The following is a 17,812-nucleotide window of genomic DNA, read 5'->3' on the forward strand; positions in this document are numbered from 1 at the left end:
TGTTATTTAAGCTGTTAAGGTTTGGAGTTGTTATACAGCAGTAGGTAATTGATAACATAAAACATTTTTGTAAATATTTATGTAAATTGCGTTAATCAGTTCACGGAATTAGTACCTTAATGAGAAAATTCTTCCCTGAATAGCCCTTGCAAGTATCCACACTATTCCTAGACATGGCAAATTACTGAATCCCACAGGGGTACTTTAAGATGAAAGAGCCAAACTATATATTTTGGGCCACACAAAGACTGACATAATTTAATAATAATTTTAAAAAATATCCCTAGTTTATAAGCAGAGATGGTCACACACACACACACACACACACACACACACACACACATTATTTAAGCCTCACATTACAGCAGGTTCAAGGAAAAATGAGAAAGGGGACAAATGTAAAGGAACTTCAGTCTTGCTTACTCTAGTTAGAGAAGAGTAGCTACTATTCATGGAAGTTTTGTTGAAGTTATAATCCTTCAACACATGCTGGTTGTTGTTTTTGCTTGGCTGAGTTCTCTTTTAGGGAGTTTTTAATGTTGAAGTTTAGTAAGGAATGACTTCTAGTTAAAGCACATGTTTAGCCTCTTGGTATTTTTAATTCATTATTTCATATTGAAAATTTCTATAATAAGGGTCAGAGGTGGGAAAAAATGTTCTCTTATTTTACAGCAAAAACTTGCATCGTGAAGGTTTTCAGTTTTGTGTTGTGTAACTATTATTTTGAATTTCTTGTATTCTTAAAAATGATTTTAAGATAAACTAATTGTACTGATTATGGGGTAAGATTTTATCTTTATTTTTATGAAAGGAGAGATGCAAGGATTCTCTAATTTCTAATCATCCTAAAGCATATTAGTATAAAAATCAGAAATCACTAAGGGATCCACTGATATTTTCAAATTGGATCTATTTAATTTTTACTAAGCTCTTTTTCGAAGCAAAAAAAATGACAGGTCTCAATGTATGCATATAAAAATATAAATTAGTAACTAATACCTATATATAATTATTAAATGAAACTAATATTTTATATGAACATAGGTTCTAAAAAATTCAAGACACTTTAATAAATTAAATAAATATATTTCATGTCTATTTAGTATTCTGATTACCTATCTAATATGAGAAATAGATATATTAAAAATAACACAGTATTAAGAAAATATATTAAAAAGTGACATAGTACTGACAAAATATTAGGTCTCTAAGATTAAGTACATGGCTGGGCACATCCAAAATAATGGGGGGGGTATTCAAAATGTATAACTTGAGTTTTTAATTATTAAAACACATGTTTAAGTTCCCTTATGGTAACTTATTCTTTATGTTTACTATGGAGGTGTTTTCCATTATTAGAGAAAATTAAGAAACCATATATGCACTGTCAGCTGTAAAAAAATTGGAATTTTTTTGTGCTGTCATACATTTTCCAAATGAATTCCCATTTATCTTCACAACTGTTCATATGAACATTCAGGAGCTAGAAAGTCAGTGACATTTGACCTCTGACTATTTCTATCTTCTCTCAGACTTGCCCAATACTAGTGAACACCAAAAAGTAATTTATCACTATGTCACACTTGCCTGCAGAATTTCTTAGGGGCTCGAGAAGAATGATGAGGTTAGTCTTTAAGCCCTGAGAGTTCCTGAAGGTGAATTTTTCTCTTTAATGTACACAGATAATTCCGTCTTTGTTGAAGATTCGCTTCTGGACCTTTGTTCTCACTGCCAAAATTTAGGCTTTAGGTAGCCTATTTAATATCCTCATTTTAATGGAAACTTAGTTCATCATTCTTGGCCATACACATCATTCTTGGCAGTAGATATTTTAGCTTCAGTCTAAACTATGTTCACTGTCAGAGTAGAGGTGTGTCAGTTGAACTTGTGGGAAAAATATAGAAGTGGCAATGGGAGAATAAAATGAAGATTCTCCTGGAGAAAGAATTTTCGTTGCAATGGATAGATTTTTCACAGAATATCGTGCAAACTGGCCCCCAATAAAAGTCTGTTTGCAGGAAGCTTAAGGAAACTTCTTGGAAAAAGAAGCCATAAACGCTGAACTTGATTTTATTAAGGGAGTAGATTATCTAAGGAAAGCATTAGATATATTTGAATTTCTCTCTGCTCTAAATCCCCAAGTGTCAAGGAGCCCAAGATTTTAAAATGACAGAGTTCTAAACATCCAGCTGTTCCAAATGACCCAGGAATGTAATTGGTCCCAGAGAAATGAAAACTTATGTTCATGTGAATACCCATAAACACATGTTGTTAGGAGGGTTGCTTGTTATATCCTAGAACTGGAAAATAATGCAGATTTCCTTAAATGGGTTAATTGTTACACCAACTGTGGTATATCAATAGCACAGAAAACTACTCAGCAATAAGGATAGCCTACTGATAAACACAACACCTGCATAAATCTCCAGGAAACTATGCTGAATGAAAAAAGCCAATCCCAGAAGTCATAGAGTATATGATTCCACTCATATACCACTGTCAAAATGAGAAAAATAGAGAGATGGAGAGCACACTAAGTAGTTGTCATAGATTAGGGACAGGGTGGAAATGGGAGAGACAGAGGCAGAGTTGTTTCACTAAGAGCTATTAAGAAAAAAAAAGGAGAATATTTTTCGTGATGTTAGGGTATGCAAAAATATTTTAAATACAACACATAAAAAGTTAATTATAAGAAATACATTAAATGAAAATACATTCAAATTAAGAAATGTAAGATGTAACTTTAAAAACACCATTAAGAGAATGAAAAGGCAATCCAGCATGGAAGAATATTTGCCATTCACATATGTGATAAATTACTCCTATGTAAAGAGTTCCTAGAAAACAATTCAAAAGCCACTATAAGAAAAGAAATGGGCAAAAAGTTTAAACAGAATGTCTTCACAAGAGGGCATATCCAAATAACCAGTGAACATTAAACAATGATTAAATTATACACACTATGATCCAGGAATTCCACTCATATTTATGTCTAACAAAATGAGTACATATATTCACCAAAAGATACATACACGTAAGAGCAACACTACTCATAATACTACTAAACTTGAAACAACCCAAATGTTCTTCTATGTTTGAATCATTCAGTACTCTTGCATTCCTACAGAGTAATATTATAGAGCAAAAATTACCAAATAATTACAATTATATATACTATCATGAATAAATCACTCAAAAGAATGTTAAAGGAAAAAAAAAAAGAACATGGAGTACAAAATGAACAACTCTATTTATAAAAATTTCAAAATATAGTAAATTAGGTCATGGAATTAAAACTTAAGAACTAGTTATGTTGAAGAGGGTGGGCAGTGCTTAGTAGGGGCACAGCATTATTTTGGTATTTTGATGCAATTCTGCTTTTTTTTTTTTTTAAATCTGGGTGAAGGGAACAGGAGTGAGTTTACACTGCATTAAAGTTCAATGAACTAGGTACTTAAGATTTTTTCTCTTTTACATATATATATTTATACATATACACCACACTTCAATTTGAAAAGAACATGTGATTTTTCTGTGCTTTCTCTTCTAGATGAACTTTAGTTCCAGAAAATATACAAAAATGATAGCATTGGGCTTCCCTGGTGGCACAGTGGTTGAGAATCTGCCTGTCAATGCAGGGGACACGGGTTCAAGCCTTAGTCTGGGAGGATCCCACAAGCCGCGGAGCAACTAGGCCTGTGAGCCACAACTACTGAGCCTGCGCGTCTAGATCTTGTGCTCTGCAACGAGAGGCCACGAGAGTGAGAGGCCCATGCACCACGATGAAGAGTGGCCCCCGCTTACCGCAACTAGAGAAAGCCCTCACACAGAAACAAAGACCCAACACAGCCAAAAATAAATGAATAAATAAAGAAGCTTTCATTTTATAAAAAAGGATAGCACTAAATTTATAGACTCAGGAATTGTTTTTATCTTTGTTATTTTGTATAATAACATCCAGGAGTATGCTATAGCTTTACATTTATTCAGGATTTAGTCCATTCTGAAAAGTTTTTCAGACTTGCTTTTCATTTTTACATAGGTCATACAAATTTTTCGTCAGATGATTTTCTTAATTTTATGTGTATATCAATCACTGTTGCTATTATAAAGAAAACATTTCAATTTAGCACATTTTCTAATTGGTTAATAATGATATATAGGAAATATATTCCAGATTTCAGAATATATTCTATAAAATCGATCACGGATTGTGTAAATACAGAGCTTGATGGAGATGTATTCCAGTGTTGCTTACTGAAAATTTAGGGAAAATGATCGCTAATAAAACCTTGCTTAAGTAAACTGGGTACAACCATGTTAAGAATTAATGAGTCAATAAAAATGATGTAGTGTATGAATATTTAATTATGTGGAAAATGAGAAGAAATCATTGCTAAGTGAAATAGCATGTTATAAATGTTATGTGTGGGGTAAGCCAAATTAAATATATGTAATTGAAAAAATGTCTGAAGGGACACATACTAATTATTGACAATAGTAATATATTAGTTTTGTGGCTATGATCACTTTTATTTAATTATTTTTACCTGTTCTCCTGAATTTTAAAAATATACCCTTTAGTACAGTTGTCCCTTGATGTCCATGGAGGATTGGTTTCCAGGATGCCCCTCAGACGTCAAAATCATCAGATGCTCAAGTCTCTTCTATAAAATGGTGTAGTGTTTGTGTATAACACATGCACAACCTCCTGTATACTTTAAATCATCTCTAGATCACTTATAATACCTAATACAACATCAATACCATCTATGTAAATAGTCGCCAGTGTGCAGCTAAGTTTTGCTTTTTGGAAAATCTGAGGATGCAGAACTCCTGGATTCAGAGGGCCAACTGTACTAAGATTTTACAAACAATTATGTTTATAGTGCAAATCTGCCTTTTCTCCTCTGGAATAATATTCATTTAAAAAAATATCAATAAAGGCTTTGTTTTAGAGAGGACTTCCAAAAATTTCATTTGAGTAAGTGGAAGAATCAAAACAAACTTTGGAGTCAAGCAGAGCAGGTTAAAAACCCTGGCTTGGTATTTAAAAACTTGTGCCTTCGAAAATTTATTTAACTTCTGGGCGACAATTTCCTCTATAAAATTTGTAAAATAATTTGGTGAGTATACTATTGTCTCGTCTTAAATTATAGTTATACTATTACTGTTATTAATATACTGGAGAAACCCTTGGGCATTATATTTTGATTCACTGTTGATCACCTCTAATTACAAATCAACACATATTTCTAAAAGTACATATTTTACTTCATTCTTATATAATTACTTTTTAACTTTTTATCACTTAAGAAGAAATTGCTTCAAAAATTTGTAAATTTAAATTTATAATAGAAGAAAATATATAATTGTGCATTTTCATTTTTATTACTTTATCTTTTTGTTCACTCATTTCAAGAAATCTTTCTTCATCTTAACATGAGCCAAACTTATTAACCTTCAATTTATCTACTTATATTTGAATCCCCTACATTAACTGCATCAGAAGCAAAGTGACCTTTGAGAATAAGTCTTAAATGTGGGATGGATAGTTCCAAGTTTCAGAAAGGCTGGACAGCTCACTGAATTTGGAACAGATAACTATTCATGTGTGAAGCAGTATGTGTTTGAAATATATTCAATATTTTTTAAATTCATATAAGAAAGCATAAAAATATCTATGAAGCCTAAATTTAGAATATACTGCCTGATATAATTTGAACTAGTAGATGTAGATAATTTATAAATAAAATGTTAGACTCAAAAAGAAACCTGATATTGAAATTTTCTGTAGTTAATATTATGGCATTTTGTAAAATAAATGGTAACTGGCCATTATCGCTCAATCACTGAATAAGTATTTTTCATATAGGGTGTTCGAACCATAAAATAACTGAGGTCTAGATCCCAGTATCTCAACCAAAAGCCAAATAAATAACATGTGACTTATTTTAACCTAAAGGAACGGTTAGCCTCTGTCTCAGAATAACATTATGATACTCTAATTTTTACCACATGTATCATTGCCTTGCAACCAATTTTTCTTGATTCAACCAAAACATGTACAGTAATCCATCATAGTATTAATTCATTTCTAGTCCTTATAAAACTAATAGGGGATTCCTGACTTCAAATTTACCACATTCATAATCTTCCATGGAAAAAAGGTGGTATCTTACCTGTGACAAAACATAGACGGAAACAGTCTATAAGAGTTGTGTGGTGGTCTTAAAAATATAACCACACATTTTCTAATCCTCCCCTATCAAGATAATGGAGATTCATCTCCCACACCTTGAGTGTAGGCTAGTCTCAGTGGCTGATTTCTAATAATACAATATGGCAGAATTGATGACATATCACTTTAGAGATTGTGACAAGAACACGGCAGCTTTGTTTTGGGTCTTTCTCCCTTCCTCCCTCCTGATTACTCATTCTTGGGAGACTCAGCTGTTCTGGCATCAGCTGCCTTACAGAGAAGCCCATGTGTCAAAGTGCTGGGGACCTCATTCCAACAACCAGAAAGTCATGTGCAGGCTTTGGTTCCTATGTGAGTGATGGTAGAAGTGGATTCTCCAGCCCCAATTAAGCCTTGAGATGAATGCAGGCCCAGCCAATTGCCATCTTGAGAGAGACCCTGAGTAAGAACCACCCAGCTCAGCCATTCCTAAATTCCTGGTCCTTAGAAATTGTGAGAGATCATAATTGTTGTCTTAACCTGCCAAGTTTGAGGAAAACTAATATACGTAGGAAGAATACAGAATTTGGTGACATCACTGGCTGGATTCCCAGGTGCCAAGGCATATTTTTACTCTGTCTCTCAGAACTTTAATTTCTCATTCTCAAAACCAGGACTTATTTGTATCTTGCAGAGTAGTTACGACGTTTAACTCTTACCAAGCATCCTGTATCTATCAAGTAAATGGGCATAGAGAAAGTAATCAATAAATAGTATATGTTACGATTTTACCATCTTTATTATTTCAAATATCTTCTTTTTAACTTTTTATGTTCAAATATGTAACATAGAAGAACTAAAGAATAGAATTTACTTGAAATCATTTCTAGATATCTCTACACAGGTTTACCTAACTAGGGTTTGGCTTGGATAATCATAATATAGCGTTCAAACCTGTACAAAAATTAGACAAGCTAAAAAGGAGCTATAAATCCAGTAATAGAATGTAAAACATCTACACATTATAGTAAAGCATTAGACTTTTAAGTTATAAATTAAAAGGCAAAGTACTGTCATAACATTTTTAGCTTCAGAATTTCTAGTACCAAAAGGTCAGAATTTTTATTTTGTCAGTGGCTAACCTTACATTTGGAATAGCACCCTTTCTCTCCACTCCATCCCAAATAATGGTGAGAAGACTGTGCTTTGTTATCTCCTAGCTTCTAAGTGCTTTTGAGAATGTAGATGAAAAAAAAAAGTTCATGTGTCTTATGAACAGAGCAACATATCACTATTTTGGTAGTTAACACTCAAAATAATGACACATTAGAGAAATTTTTAAAGATGGAATCAGGAGTTTCAGCCCTCATGCTAGTTTTTTAAGTAATACAAGCAGTTTCTTTTGTTTGTGTGGGTGTGGTTTTCTTGTTTGTTTTGAAGGACTGTGCATTAAATCATCTGAATAGAATTTTGCAATACATGGACAGCATTCAGTCAGGCTTGTGAAGAAGATTCTGCTTGTCTCTAAGAGAGTAACAAAGAATGTCCTCATTCCTCCCATTACTTCAGAAAATACAGTGGGTTCCTTCCAAACTGCACACTGACAAAATGGGCTGTGTTCTGGAAAAAGTTACAATCTTCCTAAGTATCTTTTTGTTACTTGCGAATAGGATAGTTGAAATAACTGATTCTTGGACTGCTTTTTGTGCTAGAAAATTGAATGGTTCCATTTTATGAAAGAGATTACTCCGCAAAGGGCATAATCTAATAGCATATAGGAAAACAGAAGGATTTATATGGGTGACCACAAGTGGTCAAAACCTGTCAGGACTGAGAATCTGGGCAGGTTCTTGAAGGTATAATACAATATATACATCTATCTTAGGAAAATATTATCACAGGGAAAAAATCCACAAATTTCTTTATATTTAAAGTTTTCAGATAATGCGATAAAACATCACTGCTCTTTCTCCCCAGCTGTGTACCTAAGTTAATTGGCTAAATGAGTACAGCTTTTGGCTCTTGCTTTTCTCATCTGAAAAACAATTGTTGAATTTATTATCTTGAAATATCTTCCTATGATCAATTCTATTACATTTCAATACCCACAGAGTTACTTTGATTATGATATTGTATTACTTTCCTGAATTTATATAAACAATATTTTTGTATTGTGGAGGAGGTCTTTTATTCTTTTGAGAATATGATAATTGAGGATCTGCTTTCTTAAAAAATGCAGATACACAGAAAGGACCACAAAACAGAACACAGGGGCCTTCCCTGTTGGCACAGTTGTTGAGAGTCTGCCTGCCGATGCAGGGAACACGGGTTCGTGCCCCGGTCTGGGAAGATCCCACATGCCGCGGAGCGGCTGGGCCCGTGGCCGCTGAGCCTGCACGTCCGGAGCCTGTACTCCGCAACGGGAGAGGCCACAACAATGAGAGGCCCGAGTACCGAAAAAAAAAAAAAAAAAAAAACAGAACACAGCATTAAAGGCAAGTCTGAGAGATAACTATAGGATTTATGAAGATCCTGTAACCACAAATGGTTTCTGGCTGAGAGATGTTTCTCCGTACTGATAAAAGACCTCAATTTATATCACTGAAGTGGGAGCTTCTGGATGGTGGGGCTGGAGAAAGGCAGGGAGAATTGTGCAAATAACTGGAGATATGAAGAAGAAAGATGAAGTTCAAGTGCTCCAATTTCTAAGTTAGAAATTGGAAACTGTTTCAATAAATAGTTGAATAAACTGTTTCAATAAACAGGAAACTGTTTCAACAGATAAATAATGGCCAGGTTCTATAATAATGCTGGTGCTACATTTTAATTACATTTTGATATAGGTAGAATTTTGCAGGTTGGCTTCCTGTCCTAACCACATTCATCACACAGGTTTTATGGGGAAATATGTTTCAAATTCTAACAGTGGCTTACAAATGAACTTGAGAGCACAACCTGTCTGCAATTCGGGAATGACGTAATTCTTTATTTTTATTCACAGTTCATTAAAAATTTTGGAAATGGAAAAAGGAACGAACAGTTAGAAATATAGCATACTTACAATAAAGTTACAGATGTTCAATGTATATTTATGACTTGCAGTTTAGTATAACAGCAATTCTCTTTAGAACATTTTCTGATCATCTTTTATCAAAAAGAATTGGTCAACATTAGCAATAGGTAACCTAAAAAACATGTTAGTTTCTATATCCTTTTTTAAAACCTTTTGAAAAAAAGTTTGTCAGGAAGTGCCAGTTAGCACAGACCAAATGGATCTTGGGCGATGAAACAACTGTATCAGAATGAACAGGACTTGTGAATTATCAAAAAATGAAGGCTGGCAGAGAACCCAGAAAAAACTGACAAGTAACAGATTTATATGAGTTTTCTGCAATTGGTACTCTTTAAAAATTTTTTTCCAAATAGGGGAAACTCAAGATGTAAGCACTAAGACTAGTCATCCTTAATAATACTACTTAGATTTTTTAAACAATTACATTCTGAAGTTAATACTTATCTGTAAGAATCAGCAACCTACATGTTTTTTCCTCTAGTCATTAATATACTCCTCAAGAAATATGTATTTTCAGAAATTAAACTTCAATTTAATAGTCCCTAGAGCTAGTAGAAGAAAGAATTCATTAATTAATAAACAGGGATTTCACATTACTAATAAATCTAATCCATAGGCATTAACTATATTATTCCCAAAATTAAAAAAAAAAAAAAACTTCAAATAAACACTGTCTTGGGTCACAAATCAAGCATTGGGAAATTTAAGAAAATTGAAATTGTATCAGTATCTTTTCGGACCACAATGCTATAAGACTAGCTATCAATCACAGGTAAAAAACTGTAAAAAATTCAAACACATGGAGGCTAAACAATACCCTACTAAATAACAAAGAGATCACTGAAGAAATCAAAAAGGAAATTAAAAACAACCTCCCCATTAAGCTTAAATGTGTAATATATGTTAAAGTTTAAACTTTCAGGCAAAATACCTCAAGACAAATTGGTAATTTATTAACCTGAATTTATCTATACATATATCTACAAGAAAAATCTCAAATAAACAACCTAACCTTACATGTAAAGCAATTAGAGAAAGAAGAACAATAAAACCCCAAAGTTAGCAGAAGAAAAGAAATCATAAAGATCATATCAGAAATAAGTGAAAAAGAAATGAAGGAAACAATAGAAAACATCAATAAAAATAAAAGCTGGCTCTTTAAGAAGATAGACAAAATTGATAAACCATTAGTCATACTCAGCAAGAAAATAAGGGAGAAGACTCAAATCAACAATTAGAAATGAAAAAAGAGAAGTAACAACTGATACTGAAGAAATAGAAAGGATCATGAGAGACTACTACAAGTAACTGTATGCCAATAAAATGGACAACCTGGAAGAAATGGACAAATTCTATGAAAAGCACAACCTTCCAAGACTGAACCAGGAAGAAACAGAAAATATGAACAGACCAATCAGAAACACTGAAATTGAAACTGTGATTAAAAATCTTCCAACAAACAAAAGCCCAGGGCAAGATGGCTTCACAGGTGAATTCTATCAACCATTTAGAGAAGAGCTAACACTTATCCTTCTCAAACTCTTCCAAAATACAGCAGAGGGAGGAACACTTCCACGCTCATTCTACGAGGCCACCATAACCCTGATACCAAAACCAGAAAAAGATGTCGCACAAAAAAGAAAACTACACACCAATAACACTGATAAACACAGATGCAAAATCCTCAACAAAATAATAGCAAACAGAATCCAACAGCACATTAAAAGGATCATACACCATGATCAAGTGGGGTTTATCCCAGCAATGCAAGGATTCTTCAATATATGCAAATCAATCAATGTGATACATCATATTAACAAATTGAAGGATAAAAACCACATGATCATCTCAATAGATTCAGAAAAAAGCTTTCAACAAAATTCAACACCCATTTATGATAAAAACTCTCCAGAAAGTAGGCATAGAGGGAACTTACCTCAACATAATAAAGGTCATATATGACAAACCCACAGCCAACATCATTATCAATGGTGAAAAACTGAAACCATTTCCCTAGGATCAGGAACAAGACAAGGTTGCCCACTCTCACCACTATTATTCAACATAGTTTTGGAAGTTTTAGCCACAGCAATCAGAGAAGAAAAAGAAATAAAAGGAATCCAAATTGGAGAAGAAGAAGTAAAAGTGTCACTCTTTGCAGATGGCATGATTCTATGCATAGAGAATCCTAAAGATGTCACCAGAAAACTACTAAAGCTAATCAATGAAGTTGATAAAGTAGCAGGATACAAAATTAATGCACAGAAATCTTTGGCAACCCTATACACTAATGATGAAAAATCTGAAAGAGAAACTAAGGAAACACTCCCATTTACCATTGCTACAAAAAGAATAAAATACCTAGGAATAAACCTACCTAAGGAGAGAAAAGACCTGTATTCAGAAAACTATAAGACACTGAAATTAAAGATGATACAAACAGAGGGAGAGATATACCATGTTCTTGGATTGGAAGAATCAACATTGTGAAAATGGCTATACTACCCAAAGCAACCTACAGATTCAATGCAATCCCTATCAAACTACCACTGGCATATAGCAAAGAACTAGAACAAAAAATTTCACAATTTGTATGGAAACACAAAAGACCCCAAATAGCCAAAGCAATCTTGAGAAAGGAAAACGGAGTTGGAGGAATCAGGCTCCCTGACTTCAGACTATACTACAAAGCTACAGTAATCAAGACGATATAGTACTGGCACGAAAACAGTAATATAGATCAATGGAACAGGATAGGAAGCCCAGAGATAAACGCATACACATATGGTCACCTTATTGCTGATAAAGGAGGCAAGAATATAAAATGGAGAAAAGACAGCCTCTTCAATAGGTGGTGCTGGGAAAACTGGACAGCTACATGTAAAAGAATGAAATTAGAACACTTCCTAACACTATACACAAAAATAAACTCAAAATGGATTAGAGACCTGAATGTAAGGCCAGACACTATAAAACTCTTAGAGGAAAACATAGGCAGAACACTTTATAACATAAATCACAGCACGATCCTTTTTTGACGCACCTCCTAGAGTAATGGAAATAAAAACAAAAATAAACAAATGGGACCTAATGAAACTTAAAAGCTTTTGTACAGCAAAGGGAACCAAGAACAAGACGAAAAGGCAACCCTCCGCAGGGGAGAAAGTATTTGCAAATGAAGCAACTGACAAAGGATTAATGCCTAAAATATACAAGCAGCTCATGCAGCTCAATATCAAAAAAAAAAAAAAAAAAACGACAACCCTATCCAAAAATGGGCAGAAGACCTAACTAGACATTTCTCCAAAGAAGATATACAGATTGCCAGCAAATACATGAAAGGATACTGAATATCACTAATCATTGGAGAAATGCAAATCAAAACCATGATGAGGTATCACCTCATACCTCAGAGTGGTCATCACCAAAAAATCTAGAAGCAATAAATGCTGGAGAGGATGTGGAGAAAAGGGATCCCTCCTGCACTGTTGGTGGGAATGTAAATTGATACAGCCACTATGGAGAAAAGTATGGAGGTTCCTTAAAAAACTAAAAATAGAAGTACCATTTGACACAGCAATCCCACTCCTGGGCATATACCCTGAGAAAACCATAATTCAAAAAGAGGCATGCACCACAATGTTCACTGCAGCTCTATTTACAATAGCCGGGACATGGAAGCAACCTAAGTGTCCAATATTTAAAAGCAATATTTTAAATTTTGACTCAAAATAAGGTAACATCCTCTACTTAGCAACCGGATACATATGCTTTAAAGTCTTTGAATGTAGATGAGGAAGAGGTAATTGGAAATGGCTTACTAATATATAATTTGCCTTTATTATCTCTCAGTGATGTATCCTACCAACAATGATAGTCTAGTCTTTTCTTTGCATTCTGCTCTTCTTGATAAGGAAATAAAAATCTTGTTTCAGAAGGCTTGTTTACTATCACTATAAAAATTGTCAGAAATACCTGATTACAAGGGCTTCCCTGGTGGCACAGTGGTTGAGAGTCCGCCTGCCGATGCAGGGCACATGGGTTTGTGCCCCGGTCCGGCGCGTCTGGAGAGCCTGTGCTCCGCAACGGGAGAGGCCACAACAGTGAGAGGCCCACATACCGCAAAACAACAACAACAAAAAACCAAAAAGCAAATCAACTCTTAGGGGCTTCCCTGGTGGCGCAGTGGTTGAGAGTCCGCCAGGAAGATCCCACATGCCGCGGAGCATCCGGGCCCGTGAGTCATGGCCGCTGAGCCTGCGCGTCCGGAGCGCCTTGCTCCGCAGCGGGAGGGGCCATAGCAGTGAGAGGCCCGCGTACCATCAAAACAAACAAACATACATACATACATATATATATATATATATATATATATGCCTGATCACACTTTTAACTTATTTTGATAAGAATAAAAGCCAAAAAAAAAAAAAAAGAATAAAAGCCAATAGAACTAATATGATTGAATGTTCAATGGATAGTGAAATTCAAGTACTTACACATTTCAAAGCAAGATTGTCCATATTAGAATTCATCAGAACAATGACAATGTATCTTAGATTTACACATGAAAATTTTAATTACAAATGTTTTCCTATGGTATAAATATTTTCCATAATCTTAACCTAAAGTTATGTGTGTACTATGAGAAGTCAGGAGAAAACATTATATTTATTTTATATGTTAGTTACATATTAAGGAAAATGTAGACAAACCTGAATCTAAAATCGTTTTAAAGAACATTAATATTTTCTACAGTAAAAATTTTATTCTAAAATAAATTTATATAATTTTAGGAACTTTGCTTTCTAGCAGTTGGAGAGTATTGAATTTTTTTTTTTAATTCTAGAATTTATTCATGCCTTTCCAGATTGTTGACAGCTCTTCCTGATAGAGTGCACTGCTCATGCATGCCAAAGACATTGGCAGCCAGTGACCAGTTGTATGACCTCTTTTTATCAGAGTTGAGATTTCCATTTATTCCAAGTCAGCAGTGGTATAAGGACAATCATTTACAGTGGTAAATTTAATTATATTTTATCAGCCCTGAATGCTTACACAGAATCTAATATTAAAATATGCTTGCTCGAGAGCATGTTTCCCTAAGTCCAAAATTAAATAAAAATATTCATGTCTGGTTATTAAGTTGAATATTTATGCTAAGAGGCAGATCAGTGCAGTAGGTAAGAGCAATCTTTGGTGTCAGTTGGTCAGACCTGGGTTCACAGCCTGGCTCAGCTGTGTCTGTGCCCTGTGTTGTTATTTTGGGCACATCTCCTCACCTCAGAAGCTTCAGCTTTATTAACCACCAAATGAGAATCATAATAGTGCAGAGAAGAGAAATTGGTGTTTCCTACATTTATTGAGGGAATACAACATATGACAACATCTATTCTAGGGAACTGAAATCCATGAGCCAGCAACTCTACAATCTTTAAAAAAATATCTCAGCCACTTAAATAAATGAAACAAGCAAATAAAGTGGTTTTCTACATTTCTGTTATATTGGAACTCTTTGGTATATGTTATTCTTATTTTCATTATTATTGCATTAGAAATATGATGCCAAAGGTAACCTGTAGGTGAAATGGCAAAAACAAGAGAAAACACATGCGTTAATATCTGCCCTTAGTACGTATCGTTTACTTCAGGTTTGCAGAAAAGAATTCTAATAAAATAGAAGTGTACACCTATTTGGTGCATGTTTTGAATTTGCCTTCATGTAAACAGTCATTGTAACAGAAGAAAGAAAGACATCATCCCCAACTACCATCAGTCTATACAACTCCTAGCATATACATATGCCCTCCCTTCCTATATAGTATAGGACAGGAAATATATAATGTACTCAGTAATCCAAATAAAATAACTATGGTGTGAGGAGGCCTAGTGCCTTCTTTTGTTTTCCTTTTGAGGGTAATTACTACAATTTAAAACTGAAAATACGTGTGCTGAATTGTATGCCATTTTCCTCTTCTCTTTTATACATCAGCATGGACTTTGGTTCCATCTGTGAGTTCATTCTTGCTGTGTCAAAGATCCTTCAGGGGTCCACTAAATAGATTTTTCTCTCCTGTTAATGTATCAGTTAACCTTCACAATGCGGATAGTTTATTTTCTTCTCAGGAAATAAATCAGTCTCAGTGTTGCTCAGTAACTGTGGCCAAAATGGGATGTAATAAGGAGGAAATATAAAAAAGTGCTGCTTGCAAATTGGTGTTATTTACATGTATTGAGGAAATACAATATACCATGAAATATATCTTAGTGAACTGGAACCCAAATTAGTCAGCAACACCACAATCATTCTTTTAAAGTGTCTCAGCTACCTAAATAAAAGCAAATCTGCACAGGCTTAGATTACCCCAGAGTGCAAACAAACACATTTTCCTTAAGGACACAGCAGCAGGAGCCTGTGCTCCATTAAGCTCTGTATTATGAATTGACATGGTGGGGATTTATGTGCTTTTCCTATCTTTAGAATTTGACTCTCACAGTTGCATTCTTGTATATATGTTCACTTATTACAGATTCACAAATGGATATAGTCAGAGATAGTTCTAGGCAATCAATCAATACTCCTTTACTTATATTAACAATTAGTTAAACTTTATAAGCATGATGGGAAGGAAACTTGGAGAAAAAATAAGTATTCTAAGAATGTATTATACTACAAAAATCAAATAAAAATACAAACATGTCTGAAGGCACTACATGATATAACCATTTAACTTAAAATTATTTAAGTAAGGCCCACTAAATGTCGTAAAAATTGGAGGTGGAAAATGGACCAACTAGAGAAAGACCCTGTTCTTCTGGATCATCATGGCCTGGATGGTGGGGTGAATATAGATATTAACTCAATAACCAATTATTCTCAAATACTCTGAATTCTGGAAAGAAAGCCTGGGGAAGATATCCATCCAGAAGCAGAAGTGACATCTAAACTGATACATAGGTACCCCCTAAGTAAACAGACTGGAAGCAGGGGGAAAATTCCAGGCAGAGGCCAGAGCATCTTCAAATGCCTGTAAGCATTAAGAAACTGAAAGAAGACTATTACGGCTGCTTCTTAAAAGAGCAAATGGTGGGGGAGGGGTGAGTCAATTGGGAATAGAAGCTGGAGACCTAAGTGGGTGTCAGCTTTAGGTCAAATTTTGGATTCTTATCCCAGAAGAGTGAGACACCGTGGACAGGTATTTGGAGCTGAGTGTCATGATTAGATTCACATTGTTATTAAAAAAATCTGCTCTCTTGTAGCAAGGGATAGGGAGGGGATTATGAGTCTAGATAAAGCAGGATGGTGATTTGAATGAGGGTGTTGATGGTGAAGACAGACAGAAGGGGACAGATTCTAGAGCTTATTAGGAGATAATATCTCTTATGGACTAAATGTTTGTGTGCCTCCAAAATTCATCTATAAAAGCCTTAACTCCAATTGTAATAATATTTGGAAGTGAGACCTTCGGGAGGTAACTCAGTGTAGATGAGGTCATGAGGATGGATGGGGCCCCCATGCTGAGATTAGTGTCCCTATAAGAGAAAGAGACAGACACCAGAGCTTGCTTGGTCTCTGATATGTGAGGATACAATGAGGAGGCAGCTATCTGTAAGCCAGAAAGAGGACTCTCCTCAGGAACCAAGTCTGCTGGCTCTTTGTAGTCTTCCTAGTCACCAGAACTGTGAGAAGTAAATATCTGTTGTTTAAGCAACCTAATCTATAATATTTTGTTATAGGAACCTGAGCTAAAACAATAGCCACAGAAGAGGTGAATTGAATATAGGAATAGGAAGTGAGTTTCCAAGGTTATTTTTAGATAACTTGCTTGGGCAGTAGCTACTGCAATGGGAGGAAAGCCAGTGAAGAGCCTATATTTAGGTTAGTGGGTACCGGGGAGTAACCACACATTCAGATGGAGTGGAGCTTGAGCTATCTTTGAGGTTCTAAGTCAGTGGTGTCAGCTAAGCAGCTAGATTTACAGCCCTGGAAATCAGAGAGGACACCTGGGTTAGAGATACTCTTTGGGAGTCATTGATTCTAGATAATTAAAGGCATGTGTGCAAATACTCAGAAAGGGAGCACAGAGTAGGAGAAAAACAAAAACAAAGACAAAAAACAGACCAAGCACTGTCTAGCTATTAACAACCAACAACGTTTAAAAGTTTTGTAAAAACAAAACTGATTCAAAGGAGCAGCCACAGAGCCAGGGGTGAGGGAGGAGCCGCGTTGCATCTACTTCACATCCAGGTTTCTTGAAAGAGGAGACAAATACATCAGTGTCTGAGCTCAGAGAGATGAAGGGAGAAGAAGACTGAAGAGTGTGCATGGATTTAGTCACTGGAGGACGTGGTCACCTTAAATGGAATCACTGTAGTGCAGCAAGGAGGCCAGATACAGACTGGAGTGGGGAGGGGACAGTGTCAAACTTACCAAGTAAAATAAAATAATTTCTGACTGAAATTGATTTAAAGATCATCTTCCAGTTTTTCTATGTCAATGTTCCCCTTCAACCCAGGAATATTATTCTACTTACAAGTGAGGAAAGAAGAGTTACATTGTT

The sequence above is a fragment of the Lipotes vexillifer genome, unplaced genomic scaffold (assembly GCF_000442215.2).
Source record: "Lipotes vexillifer unplaced genomic scaffold, Lipotes_vexillifer_v1.1 scaffold271, whole genome shotgun sequence".
Classification (NCBI taxonomy): domain Eukaryota; kingdom Metazoa; phylum Chordata; class Mammalia; order Artiodactyla; family Lipotidae; genus Lipotes; species Lipotes vexillifer.